This window comes from Chiloscyllium punctatum, chromosome 13 (assembly GCF_047496795.1).
Source record: "Chiloscyllium punctatum isolate Juve2018m chromosome 13, sChiPun1.3, whole genome shotgun sequence".
Classification (NCBI taxonomy): domain Eukaryota; kingdom Metazoa; phylum Chordata; class Chondrichthyes; order Orectolobiformes; family Hemiscylliidae; genus Chiloscyllium; species Chiloscyllium punctatum.
In genome coordinates, this window is record NC_092751.1 from 53,803,824 (window position 1) to 53,817,788 (window position 13,965).

At 45.4% G+C, this 13,965-nt stretch overlaps 1 long non-coding RNA gene across 1 annotated transcript in view; it reads right to left on the minus strand.

Moving 5' to 3' along the window:
• LOC140484504 (uncharacterized) overlaps positions 1-13,719 on the minus strand; it is a 749,759-nt gene extending 736,040 nt beyond the window's left edge. Inside the window, exons 1-2 of the long non-coding RNA XR_011962213.1 lie at positions 13,607-13,719; positions 1,775-1,881 (exon numbers count right to left, since the gene is read on the minus strand). This is a non-coding gene — a long non-coding RNA (uncharacterized lncRNA). The remainder of the gene's footprint in view (positions 1-1,774; positions 1,882-13,606) is intronic.
• Between the last annotated feature and the right edge of the window lie 246 nt (positions 13,720-13,965).

The following is a 13,965-nucleotide window of genomic DNA, read 5'->3' on the forward strand; positions in this document are numbered from 1 at the left end:
TAGTGTGATGTAACTGAAATTATCCATTGAAAAATACCTTGATTGTCTGTTGAGTCTTTCATCTGTTCGAATACCATGATAGTTTCACTTCTTTCATGTGGAAATAACAAAACATTTTTTTAAACGTTGCATTCCTGACAGTGGCCATTCAAATCACTCATTGTATTAATCACTGCACAGTCTCAACAAAGGAATGAAACTGGATGGACCACATTACATCTACCAATGCACTGGAAAATACAACACAATCAGCCCTCTTGACCCTTCTGTCCCACTGTGGGCCAAAACAGCAGCAGAACTGTACTCCAGCCCAATCTGAAATCTCATGGCCTGGTATATTCCCCACTCAACCATTAGCATCAAGGCAGGGGATCAACCCTAGTTCAATGGAGAGTTCCGCAGGGCATGCCAGGAGCAATACCAGGCATAACTAAAAATGTGGTGCCAACCTGGTGAAGCTACCCAACCTGCATGCCAAACAGCGTAAGCAACACCAAATAGAACTATGTGATCCAACAACCAATTGTTCAGATCTGAGCTCTGCAGTTCTGCCACACCTCGTCAGGAATGGTGATGGACAATTAAACAACTCACTGCAGGAAGCATCACAGATATCCCCACCCTTAATGATGGAGGGGTCTCACACATCCATGCAACAGACAAGACAACAGCATTTGCAGCAATCTTCAGCCAGCAGTGCCAAGTGGATGAGCCTTCTACATTGGTCCCTGACATCAGAGACATGAATCAACTTGGTTGAAAACTTATTTCAAATCAGATCAAGAAATGGAGAAGTAGTGTAAAGACTGTCAGCCCTACCAAAATTGTGGCAATAATACTGATGGCTGTGCTCCAGAAATTGCTGCCCACCAAGACAAGTCCAGCACTGGCACCGACTGACATTGTGGAACGCAGGACAGAGCCAACCCAGCCAATTTCCCTCCATCAGTCGACATTCGCTCAGCAGTGAAGTGATGGAAGGTGTCATCAACAGTGCTGTCAAGCAGCTGCTCAGCAATAACCTTCTGTGACACCCAGTTTGGGTTCTGCCAGGGCCACTCAGTTCCTGATCTTGTTACAGACTTGATTCACAAACTGACATACAGCTAAATTCCAGAGGTGAGGTGAGGGTGATAGTCCAGTCCCACACCAAGACCACTATTTCGACTTCAATGATGTCACCGGACCTCACCACAGTCTCAGCTCATTTACTGAAACTCTCATTCATTTATTTTGTTAACTCTAGATTTCATTATCTAAACCCACTCCTGGCCAGTATCCCACAATCACCCTCCCTATAATCTCCAGAATATTGAGAACTCTACCGCCCAAGTGCTCACTTGTACCAGAACTTGCTGATCCATCAAAAGGCTCCCATTTATAAGCAACAACAATTTACTTTCACACCCTTGACTTAATTCCTGGCTGTAATCATTCCTATCTTCCTGCACCACACACCCTTTCATATCTCAATAACTTAGTTTAGACTCCCAATGATGTGTTTATTTTTGAGTTCAGCTGTGTGACTGTTTCTATTTTTTCCAAGGCAACGTGGTCTGGAATTCCCACCCTCTAAGATCTGTTTTCTTCCTTTAAGGCATTCCTGAAAAATTGCTTATTTGGCAATGGGTTTGGTCACCGGACATAATATTCTAAAGCTGTGGCCTTATGTCAAAAGTTCACAATATTTTTGTGAAATTAAAAACATGTTGAGTTGTACAGATATCTTCTACTCTTCACTATCGCTGAGTGAATAATCTGTAATGTCTCTTACCCAACCACATTGTGGGAGCGCCTTCACCATTCAAACTGCAGCTGTACAAGGAAGTCAAACATCACCCTCTCCACAGGCAACAGGGCTTTGGCCTTGATCACTGGTATCTGTGGGAGAAATACACATGATGTTTCAGGGAGTGCAATATGAATTATATGGATTGAAAATGGTGCAGAATTTGACTGTCAGAAATGGAAGAAAATTCCACTCACTATTGAAAAAAAAGAATTCTTGACTGTCAAAGATATTGTGGAAATAATAACCTGATAATGGAGCAGCATACGGTCAGGAGTTGAGCAGCAGTGGACAATCCATTTACAAAAAGGTCTGTGAACGTAATAGTAAAATACTAAACATGAGACTGAGGAAGCTAGATAATGAACAAGTGGACATCAAGGAGCCCAGAGGTGAATCAGAGCAGTGTTCCCTTTTATGATCCCACAGTCAGAGATGTCGAGCACAAAAACAGAATCTTCAGTCCAACCCATTTATGCAAACCACATATTCTAACCTGAACTATTCCCATTTGCCAGCACTTGACTGACATCCCTCTGAACCCTTCCTATTCAAATGCCTTTTAAATGTTACAATTTTGGTTGACCTTTAGGCTCCTTTTGAATTTTCCCCCCTCACCCTAAATCTATATCCTCTAGTTCTGGGCTCCACCACCCCAGGGTAAACACCTTGTCTATTTACGCTATCCATGCCCCTCACGATTTTATAAACCTCTTCAACATCACACCTCAGCATATGACACTCCAGGGAAAATGGCCCCAGCCTATTATGCCTCTCCCTGCAACTCAAATCCTCCAACCCTGGCAATATCCTTAAAAAATCAATTCTCAAACCTTCCATGTTTCAGTGCCTCTTTCTGATAAGAGGGACACCAGAATTCCACACAATATTCCAAAAGTGGCCTAACCAATGTCCTGTCCAGCTCCTTTACTCAATGCTCTGACCAACGAAGGGAAGAATCCCAAACAATTTCCTCACTGTCCTATCTACCTGTGACTCGACTTTCAACGAACTATGAACCTGCATTCCAAGGTCTCTTTGTTCAGCAAGACTCTCCAAGACTTTACAATTCAGTGTGAGTCCTGCTCTGATTTGCTTTTCTAAAGTGCAGCACCTCACATTTATCTAAACTAAACCCCATCTGCAACTCCGCAGCCCATTGGCCCATCTGATCAATATCCCATTGTATTCTGAGACAACTTTTATCACTGTCCACAATACCTCCAATTTTGGTGTCATCTGCAAACTTACAAACCGTACCGGCTCTATTCACATCCAAATCATTTAAATGGATGAAGAAACAAATCCAAGAAAACAAAACATCCATTTCTCTGGGTTTGAATGTGCACTGGGTAAATCCTGCCCTATGACTCTCTACCAGGGAGGGCTGCCCATACACACCACTGAACTTTGCCCCCAACAATGCTGGCAGCCGCGCACGTGTCCAGTGAATCTTTGCCCCGAATAAAGATGGCAGCGATCACACAATGAGGTTATTTTCCAGTTTACTGCAAAAATAGGACTGTAAGTTTCAAATTTGTATTTTCCGATGTGCACCAAATGTTTGTAAAACCTCTCAGCCTATAACAACACCATTTCCCTCCCACTTCCTGCTGTTTATTTCTTTCCTTACCAACTGCTCTCCATCCACACGTCCCGCACATCCACGCCCACTGTGAGGATGATCACGTGGTATAGTCTAGTCCCGTCGCTCATTTGCTCTGATTGGTCGGAGGACCAAATGCCCCACCAGGTCCTCCAGCTGTGCCCCTGCCTTTCCATTGGTCTTCCGCTGACATCAACCACCAGGGGCCCATTGTTGCCTGGAGCATGCGCACTGCTTCGTGGCTTTTGTTTCTGTTCATCAGTTACAAGAGTGAGACACAAATTTAAAAATCACACAACCACCTGATGAAGAAGCTGCAAAGCTAGTCCTTCCAAATAAACCTGTTGGACTATAACCTGGTGTTCTGTGAATTTTAATTTTGTCCATCCTAATCTAACACCAGCACCTGAAAGTCAAGAGTGTGGGAGGAATGCAAAATATAACAACAAAAGAACTTGGAACAGGAGAAGGCCGTCCTGCCCTTTGAGCTTGCTCTGCCATTCATTAAGATCATGGCTGATCATTTTGTGGACGCAGAACCATTTACCAACGTTCTCACCATATCACTTAATTAATTAATTCTTTTTTAAAAAGCTACCTTAGCTTTAAAAACGTTTACTCAACTAGCATCAACGACTTCCCTGGGCAATGAATTCCACAGAGGTCAAGAAGTTCTTCTCAATTCAGTCCTAAATTTGCTGCCTCTAGTCTTATGGTGATGCCCTCTTGTCCTAGCTTCACCTGCCAGTGGAAACATTCTCTCTACTTCTGTTTTATCTATTCCATTCATTATTTTATATGTTTCCCATTCTTCTGATTTCCAATGAATATAATCCCAATCTACTCAGTCTCTGTTAAGCTAACCCCCTCAACTCCGGAATCAACCTAATTAACCTCCTCTGCACCCCCTCTAGTGCCGGTACATCCTTGAGCAAGTAAGGAGACAGAAACTGCATGCAGTACTCCAGGTGTGGCCTCACCAGCACCCAATACAGCTGGGACATAACCTCTGCTTTTAAACACAATCCCTTCAGCAATGAAGGCCAAAATTCCATTTGCTTTCTGAGTTGATTGTTGTACCTGGTGACCAACCTTCATGCAGAAGGTTACTCAGGTGCCCCTGCATAGCAAATGATGCAACTTTTTAAAATTCAAGTAATAATCTCTTTTTTAATGTTACTCCAACCAAACAGTAGGACTTTACATTTATGAACATTATATTCCAAATGCCAGACCATTGCCCACTCACTCAATGTGTTAATGTTCCTCTGCAAAGTTTCACAGTCCTCCGCACACTTTGTATGCTACTCATCTTAGTGTCATATGCAAACTTTGACACCCTACATGTGGTCGCCAACTCCAAATCATCTGTATCAATTCTAAATAATCGCAGTCCCAACACTGATCCCTGAGGCAAACTATGAGTCACTGATTGCCAGCCGGAATAGTACTCATTTATCCCCACACTTTGCTTCCTGTTAGTCAACCAATCTTCTATCCATGCTAATACTCCACTCCTAACACCATGCACCTTAATATTATGCAACAGCCTCTTGCACAGCACCTTGTTGAAGGCCTTTTGGAAATCCGGGTACACCACATCCACTGGGTCCTTGTTGTCCACCTTGCTCGAAATGTCTTCATAGAATTCCAAAAGATTTGTGAAGCATGACCTGCCCTACATGAACCCATGCTCTGTTGTCCAATGGGACAATTTCTATTAAGATTCCCTGCTATTTCTTCCTTGATAATAGACCCAAGCATCTTTCCCACTGCAGAGAATAAGCTAACTTGTGTATAATTCCCCACCTTTTGTCCACCTCCTTTTTAAAAACGTGGAATCACTTTTGCTGCTTTCCAATCTGCTGGGACTGCCACAGAGTCCAGCGAATTTTGGAAAATTACTGCCAGTGTATTTGCTATTTCTCCTGGCATCTCATTTAGTCCCCTGGGATGCATTCCATCAGGGTCAGAAGACTTTTCTGTCATTAACTCAATTAACTCCAACACTAGCTGTTCCGTAATAATGATGGTTTCCAAATCCTCACCTATCATTGTCTCTGCTCATCATTGGCAGGATATTGGTTTCCTCCACTGTGATATCCCATAATGAAATGTTCCTTATCATTTTCCAAAGGACCAACATTTACTTTAGCTACTCTTTTCTCATTCAATATAAAATTTTGCTATCTGTCTTTATAGTCTGTGCGAGTTTATTTTTCTCATGTTCTAACTTACGTTTCTTCACAGCTCTTCTGTGGCTTTCTGTTGACATTTAAAGTTTTACCAGTTCTAGTTTCAGGTTGTTTTTGGCCATTTTGCATGCCATCTCTTTCAATTTGATCGCTTTCCTTAGATACCCATCGCAGAGTATGCCTTTTCTTACAGTCCTTCCTTTTCACTGGAATATGCAATTGTTGAGCACTTACAATAGATAGAACAATAGAACAATAGAATAATACAGCACAGAACAGGCCCTTCGGCCCACGATGTTGTGCCGAACTTCTATCCTAGATTAAGCACCCATCCATGTACCTATGCTAATGCCGCTTAAAGGTCTCCAATGATTCTGACTCTACCAATCCCACGGGCAGCACATTCCATGCCCCCACCACTCTCTGGGTAAAGAACCCACCCCTGACATTCCCCTATACCTTCCACCCTTCACCTTAAATTTATGTCCCCTTGTAACACTCTGTTGTACCCGGGGAAAAAAGTTTCTGACTGTCTACTCTATCTATTCCTCTGATCATCTTATAAACCTCTATCAAGTCACCCCTCATCCTTCACCGTTCCAATGAGAAAAGGCCAAGAACTCTCAACCTATCCGCGTACGACCTATTCTCCATTCCAGGCAACATCCTGGTAAATCTTCTCTGCACCCTCTCCAAAGCTTCCACATCTTTCCTAAAGTGAGGCGACCAGAACTGCACACAGTACTCCAAATGTGGCCTAACCAAAGTCCTGTACAGCTGCAACATCACTTCAAAACTCTTGAATTCAATCCCTCTGCTAATGAACGATAATACACCATAGGCCTTCTTACAAACTCTATCCACCTGAGTGGCAACTTTCAACGATCTATGTACATAGACGCCAAGATCCCTCTGTTCCTCCACCTGACTAAGAACCCTACAATTAACCCTGTATTCCGCATTCTTATTTGTTCTTCCAAAATGGACAACCTCACACTTGGCAGGGTTGAACTCCATCTGCCACTCCTCAGCCCAGCTCTGCATCATATCTAAGTCCCTTTGCAAACGACAAATTCCCTCCTCACTGTCCACAACTCCACCTGTCTTCGTATCATCTGCAAATTTACTGGCCCACCCTTCGACTCCCTCATCCAAGTCATTAATAAAAATTATAAACAGCAGAGGACCCAGAACTGATCCCTGCGGAACTCCACTTGTAACTGGGCTCCAGGCTGAATATTTACCATCTACCACCACTCTCTGACTTCGACCGGTTAGCCAGTTTTCTATCCAATTGGCCAAATTTTCCTCTATCCCATGCCTCCTGACTTTCCGCATAAGCCTACCATGGGGGACCTTACTAAAATCCATGTACACTACATCCACTGCTCTACCCTCATCCACATGCTTGGTCACCTGCACGAAGAATTCAATAAGACTTGTAAGGCAAGACCTACGCTTCACAAATCCCTGCTGGCTGTCCCTAATCAAGCAGTGTCTTTCCAGATACTCATAAATCCTATCCTTCAGTACCCTTTCCATTACTTTGCCTACCACAGAAGTAAGACTAACTGGCCTGTAATTCCTGGGGTTATCCCTATTCCCTTTTTTGAACAGGGGCACAACATTCGCTACTCTCCAGTCCCCTGGTACCACCCCCGTTGACAGTGAAGACGAGAAGATCATTGCCAACGGTACTGCAATTTCCTCTCTTGCTTCCCACATAATCCTAGGATATATCCCGTCAGGCCCGGGGGACTTGTCTATCCTCAAGTTGTTCAAAATGTCCAACACATCTTCCTTCCCAACAAGTATCTCTTCTAGCTTACCAGTCCATTTCACACTCTCCTCTTCAACAATACGGTCCCTTTCGTTCGTAAATACTGTTCGTAAAGTGCCTTTGAAAATCTTCCACTGCTTATCAACTGTCCCACCATAAAATCTTTGTTTCCAGTCTACTTTATCCAGGTTCTCCCTTATTCTATTGTAGTTCCCCGTGTTGAAGCACAGGACCCAGGTGTTAGATTTTATGTTCACACTCTCCATATGTATTCTAAATTCAACCATACAGTGATCACTTCTTTCAAGAGGATCCCTTACTCTGAGGTCATTAATTATTCCTGTCTCATTGCACAGGGCCAGATGCTGGATAGATTGCTCCCTTGTCAGTTCCATTTCATACTGTTCAAGAAAACTATCATGGATACACTTAATAAACTCACCGCTACGCTGACTGAGTTGGTTCGATCAATCTACATGTAGATTAAAATCCCCTATGATAATAGCTGTGCAATTTTTACAGGCAATAGTTATTTCTTTGTTTATTGCCCATCCCAATGTGATGTTATTGTTTGGTGACCTGCACACTACACCTGTCAGTGACTTTCTTGTTAGAATTTTGAAAGCATCATTCCTGTTTCTCCTAATGTACAGCAATAACAACAACTACTTGCATTGTATGGAATCTTTTACAATGGCAAATCTCCTAAGGTGCTTCATGGATGATCAAAACATTGATTAAAGAGAATGATTTTAAAATACATCTTAGAGGAGGATAGAGAAAGTTAGGGAGGGTATTCCACAGACTTCTGCACTTGACAGCACCATTCATGGAGCGATGCAGGTGGGGTGGGTTGGAAAGGGAACGTGCAAAGGGGAAATGGAGGAGCACAGGCAGTGCATAAGGTCTTAAGGACAGAGGAGGTTCCAGACTGAGTCTGTCTGTCAGAGGGTATGGCTGCCTCATGGAGTTTGAAGCACTGCAATGGGCCCATGCATGTCACATTAGTCGAGGAGAGTATAACGGTGGCTGAGAGAACTTTTTATGAGGACTAGTCCCCTGAGGTAGCGTGGGCTGAGGTTAGAAACAGAAGAGGAGAGGTCACACTGCTTGGAGTTTTTTTTTAAAAAATAGGCCTCTGCAGAGTACCAGGGAGGTGGAAGAGAGGATTAGCAAAGTTATTCTGGATAGGAGTGAAAGTAACAGGGTGGTCATTATGGGGGACTTTAACTTCCCCAAAATTGACTGGAAATGCTATAACTCTAATACGTTGGATGAATCGGTTTTTATCCAATGTGTACAGGAGGGTTTCCTGACACAGTATGTTGAAGGGCCGACAAGAGGGGAGGCCACATTGGATCTGGTCCTTGGTAATGAACCAGAATAGGTGTTTGATTTAGTTGTAGGTGAGCACTTTGGAGAGAGTGACCATAATTCAGTTAAGTTTAGTTTAGCGATGGAAAGGAATACATACATGCCACAGTTCAAGAGTTATTGATGGTGCAAGGGCAATTATAATGCTATTAGGCAAGAATTAGATGCACAGAATTGGGGTAGCAAAATGCAGGGTATGCAGACAATGGAAATGTGGAGCTGGTTTAAGGAACAGATATTGCGTGTCCTTGATGGGTATGTCCCTGTCAGGCAGGAGGAAGTGATAAGGTAAGGGAACCTTGGTTTACTGCAGAAACTGCATCTCTTGTTACGAAGAATAAGGAGGCTTAGGTGTTGATGAGGCAAGATGGTTCAGATGAGGAGATGGAGAATTACAGATCAGCTAAGAAGGATTTAAAAAGAGAGTTTAAAAGAGCAAAGAGAGGACACGACCAGTCTTTAACACATAGAATAAAGCAGAAACCTAAAGCTTTCTATAGGTATGTGAGGATTAACAAGATGATTAGGGTAGGAATAGGGCCAATCACAGACAGAATGGGAAGTTGACTGTGACCCTGTGGAAATCGGAGAGATGCTAAATGAACATTTCTCATTGGGTTTTACTCAGGAAAAGGAGACTATTGTAGAGGAGGAGAATGAGGTATGAGATATTAGATTAGAAATTATCAAAGTTAATTACGAACAGGTATTATCAAAGCTGGAAGGCGTGACAAGTCCCCAGGGCTGGATGGGATTTATCCAAGGATACTCTGAGAATCTAGGGAGAAGGTAGCATAGCCTTTGGATTGGATATTTAAGTTGACATTGTCTGCAGATTTGGGACCAGAGCACTGGAAGATTGCAAATGTTGTGCCTTGTTTAAGAAGGGCAGTAGAGATGATCCAGGTAATTATAGACCAGTGAGCCTTACTTCTGTTGTAGGAAAGGTTTAGGAAAGGATTATAAGAGATAAGATTTAAAATCATCTGGCAAACATCAATTTGATTTCAGATAGTCAACTTGGCTTTGTCAAGGACAGGTCATGTCTCACAAACCTCATTGAGTTTTTTGAGAAGGTCACCAAGCTTGTAGATGAGGGTAGGGCACATGGACAAAAGTAAAGCCTTTGACAAGATTCCACATAGTACACTGTTGGAGAAAATGCAGAGGCATAGAAGCAAGCCTCACTACGAGAGCAGATTTGTTCAAGCAACTTCGAAGGCAGGTTTGCAGATGGGAAAGCAAGCAAGAAAGCTCCATTCTTGTCCATGTAAAAGGCTGCAGTTGAAGAACAAAGGAGTTTTTGCCCAGTTTCAAACTGGGACCTTTTGCGTATGAGGCGAACATGATGAGTCCAGTTACTAGTCATGTGCCACCAGGATCTGTTTTGGGACCACTGCACGTATAGGTGAATGGATTAGGAAATTTGCAGACGACACTAAAGTCAGTGTAGTAGTGGACAGTGTGGAAGAACGTTACAGGTTGCAAGGGGACTTGGATATACTGCAGAATTGGGCTGAGAGGTGGCAAATAGAGTTCAATGCAACTACATGTGGGGTGATGCACTTTGAGAATACAGGAAGGCTGAATACTGGGTCAATGGAAAACATCTTGGTCGTGTGGTGTGCAGAGGGATCTTTGAGTCCATTTACATAGATCCCTGAAAGTTGCCACCCAGGTTGATAGTGCTGTTAAGAAGGCAAATGGTGTGTTAGGTTTCATTCATGGAGGGATTGAGTTCCGAAGTTGAAATACCATACTGCAACTATACAAAATGCTGGTGCAGCCACACTTGGAATATTGTGTTCAGTTCTGGTGCCCATATTTCCGGAAGGATTTGGAAACATTGGAAAAAGGTGCAGACTAGATTTATCAGAACATTGCCTGGTCTGGAGAGAAGGTCTTGTGAGGAAAGGCTGAGAGACTTGAAACTCTTCTCATTTGCAAGAATAAGGCGAGAGGGGATTTGATAGAGACATACAAGATGATCAGAGGATTAGAAAGGTAGACAATGGAAGTATTTTTCCTAGGATGATGACGTCAGCGTGGGGGGAATGGGGGTGGAACCCTGCTCATGACTCCACCTCCCTCCCCCCACTCCAGTTACAGGCTCCGCCCCCACTCCCAGCTCCACACCGACACCAGATCCCAGCTCCCAGCCCTGCCGAGTTTTCACCATCCCTCCAGACCTTCACATCACTGAGGACGAACGATCAGTCCTCAGCAAAGGACTCATCTTCATCCCCCTTCGTCCACGCATCAATGCATTTAATACACGCCATGACGTCGAACAATTCTTCCGTTGCCTCCGTCTCCGAGCTTACTTTCACAATCAGGACTCCTGCCCACCTTCCGAGGACCCCTTCGCCCACGTCCAACACACTGCATCCACCTGGCCACCCCGCGCTGGCCTATTACCTGCCCTCGACATCTTCATTTCCAACTGCCGCCGGGACATTAACCGCCTCAACCTGTCTACCCCCCTCCCCCACTCCAAAATCTCACCCTCACAACGCACAGCCCTCCAATCCTTCTGCTCCAATCCCAACCTCACCATTTCGCCAGCAGATAAAGGGGGTGCAGTGGTAGTCTGGGGCACTAATCTTTACACCACTGAAGCCAAACGCCAACTCGAGGACACCTCTTCCTCCTGCCCCCTCGACCATGACCCCACACCCCCATCACCAAACCATCATCTCCCAGACCATACAGAATCTTATCACCTCAGGAGATCTCCCACCCACAGCTTCCAACCTCACAGTCCGGGAGCCCCGCACTGCCCGGTTCTAACTGCTTCCCAAGATCCACAAGCCTGACCACCCTGGCCGACCCATTGTCTCAGCATGCTCCTTCCCCACTGAACTCACCTCTACCTACCACGACACTGTCCTATCCCCCCAGTCCAGGAACGCCCCACATACGTTCGAGGCACCACCCACGCCCTCCACCTCCTCCAAAACTTCAGTGCCCCCGGCCCCTAAAGCCTCATCTTCACGATGGATATTCAATCCCTCTACACCTCCATCCACCATGACCAGGGCCTCCAAGCCCTCTGTTTTTCCCTCTCCTGAAGTCTCCAACAGTACCCTTCCACCGACACTCTAATTCGTTTGGCCGAACTGGTCCTCACCCTTTACAATTTCTCCTTTAAATTCTCCCACTTCCTCCAGACCAAAGGGGTAGCCATGGGAACATGTATGGGCCCCAGATATGCCTGTCTCTTTGTTGGCTATGTAGAACAGTTGACCTTCTGTAATTACACCGGCACCGCTCCCCAACTCTTCCTCCGCTACATTGATGACCGCATTGGCGCCACCTTATCAACTTCACAAACACATTCCACCCTGACCTTAAATTTACCTGGACCATCTCTGACAACACCCTCCCTTTCCTGGTCCTCTCCATCTCCATTAATGATGATCGACTTGACACTGATATTTTTTACAAACCCACAGCTAACTGGATTACACCTCTTCCCACACTAGCTCTTGCAAAAATGTCATCCCGTATTCCCAATTCCTCTGCCTCTGCCGTATCTGCTCCCAGGAGGATCAGTTCCACCGCAGAACACACCAGGTGGCCTCCTTCTTTAGAGACCGCAATTTCCCTTCCCACGTGGTTAAAGATGCCCTCCAATGCATCTCGTCCACAACCCGCAACTCCGCACTCAGACCCCACCCCTCCAAACGTAACAAGGACAGAACGCTCCTGGTGCTCACCTTCTACCCCACTAACCTTCGCATAAACCAAATCATCGGCCGACATTTCCGCCACCTCGAAACAGACTCTACCACCAGGGATATATTTCCCTTCCCACCCCCTTCTGACTTCCGCAAAGACCGTTCCCTCCATGACTATGTGGTCAGGTCCACGTCCCCCACAACCCACCCTTCCAACCTGGCACCTTCCCATGCCACCGCAGGAATTGCAAAACCTGTTCCCACACCTCCTCCCTCACCTCTGTCCAAGGCTCGAAAGGAGCCTTCCAATTCCATCAAAGTTTTACCTGAACATCCAGTAATATCATTTATTGTATCCGTTGCTCCCGATGCGGTCTCCTCTACATTGGGGAGACTGGACACCTCCGAGCAGAGCGCTTTAGGGAACATCTCCGGGACACCTGCATCAATCAACCCCACTGCCCTGTGGCCCAAAATTTCAACTCTCCCTCCCACTCTACCGAGGACATAGAGGTCCTGGCCTCCTTCACCGCCGCTCCCTCACCACCAGACGCCTGGAGGAAGAACGCCTCATCTTCCGCCTCACAACACTTCAACCCCAGGGCAACCTTCAACAGTTTCCTCATTTCCCCTTCCCCCACCTCATCCCAGTTCCAAACTTGCAGCTCAGCACTGTCCCAGTGACTTGTCCTGACTTGTTCTACCTGCCTATCTTCTTTTCCACCTATCCACTCCATCCTCCGACTGCTCCCGACCTATCACCTTCATCCCCTCCCCACTCACTTATTGTCCTCTATGGTACGTTCGCCCCAACCCCACCATCCTCTAGATTATCTCTCCACGCTTCAGGCTCTCTGCCTTTATTCCTGATGAAGGGCTTGTGCCCGAAACGTCGATTTTACTGCTCCTCAGATGGTCCCTGAAGTGCTGTGTTCTTCCAGCACCACTAATCCAGAATCCGTACCCCACCACATCACTTTGCCCCACAATCGTGGAATCTGGCTGTGCACAAGGAGAAGTGGCACAGTCTGGACTGGGATGTACTGGGGTCCTGAAACACATGGTAAAGACTAAAATCACCAGAGCATTGAGAGCCCCACCACATTGTTTGCATGTTCTATTGTTTTTACACTGTTCCTGCCTTCCCTTGTTTTTTCTTAATAAAGTCGTTATTACACACACCTGCACAAGCTGTGAAATGAACTCAGGCCTCTCGATCCAATATTCGGGATATTTTCACCACATTACAAGGCAACGACTCTAACTTCCCTTGTCCCTTAGCCTGCTGAGTCGCGCCTGAATCAACTCCGCAATTGGGAGGAAGGGGCGGAACAGGAGGACTAAGCAGCGGCCACTCGTCTAACCAGAGTGAGTGAGGAGCGGGGCCAAAGCATTCTCGGACAGTGAACACTTCAGGATTGATCATTCTCAATATATAATGGAGCGTTCAGCCTCTGGAGTGGAGAATTCTGTTGGCTCATGATCTCGAGTCGCTTCAAGAGTGAGAGACGCTGACAGAGGCAGCAATTAGACCCACACAG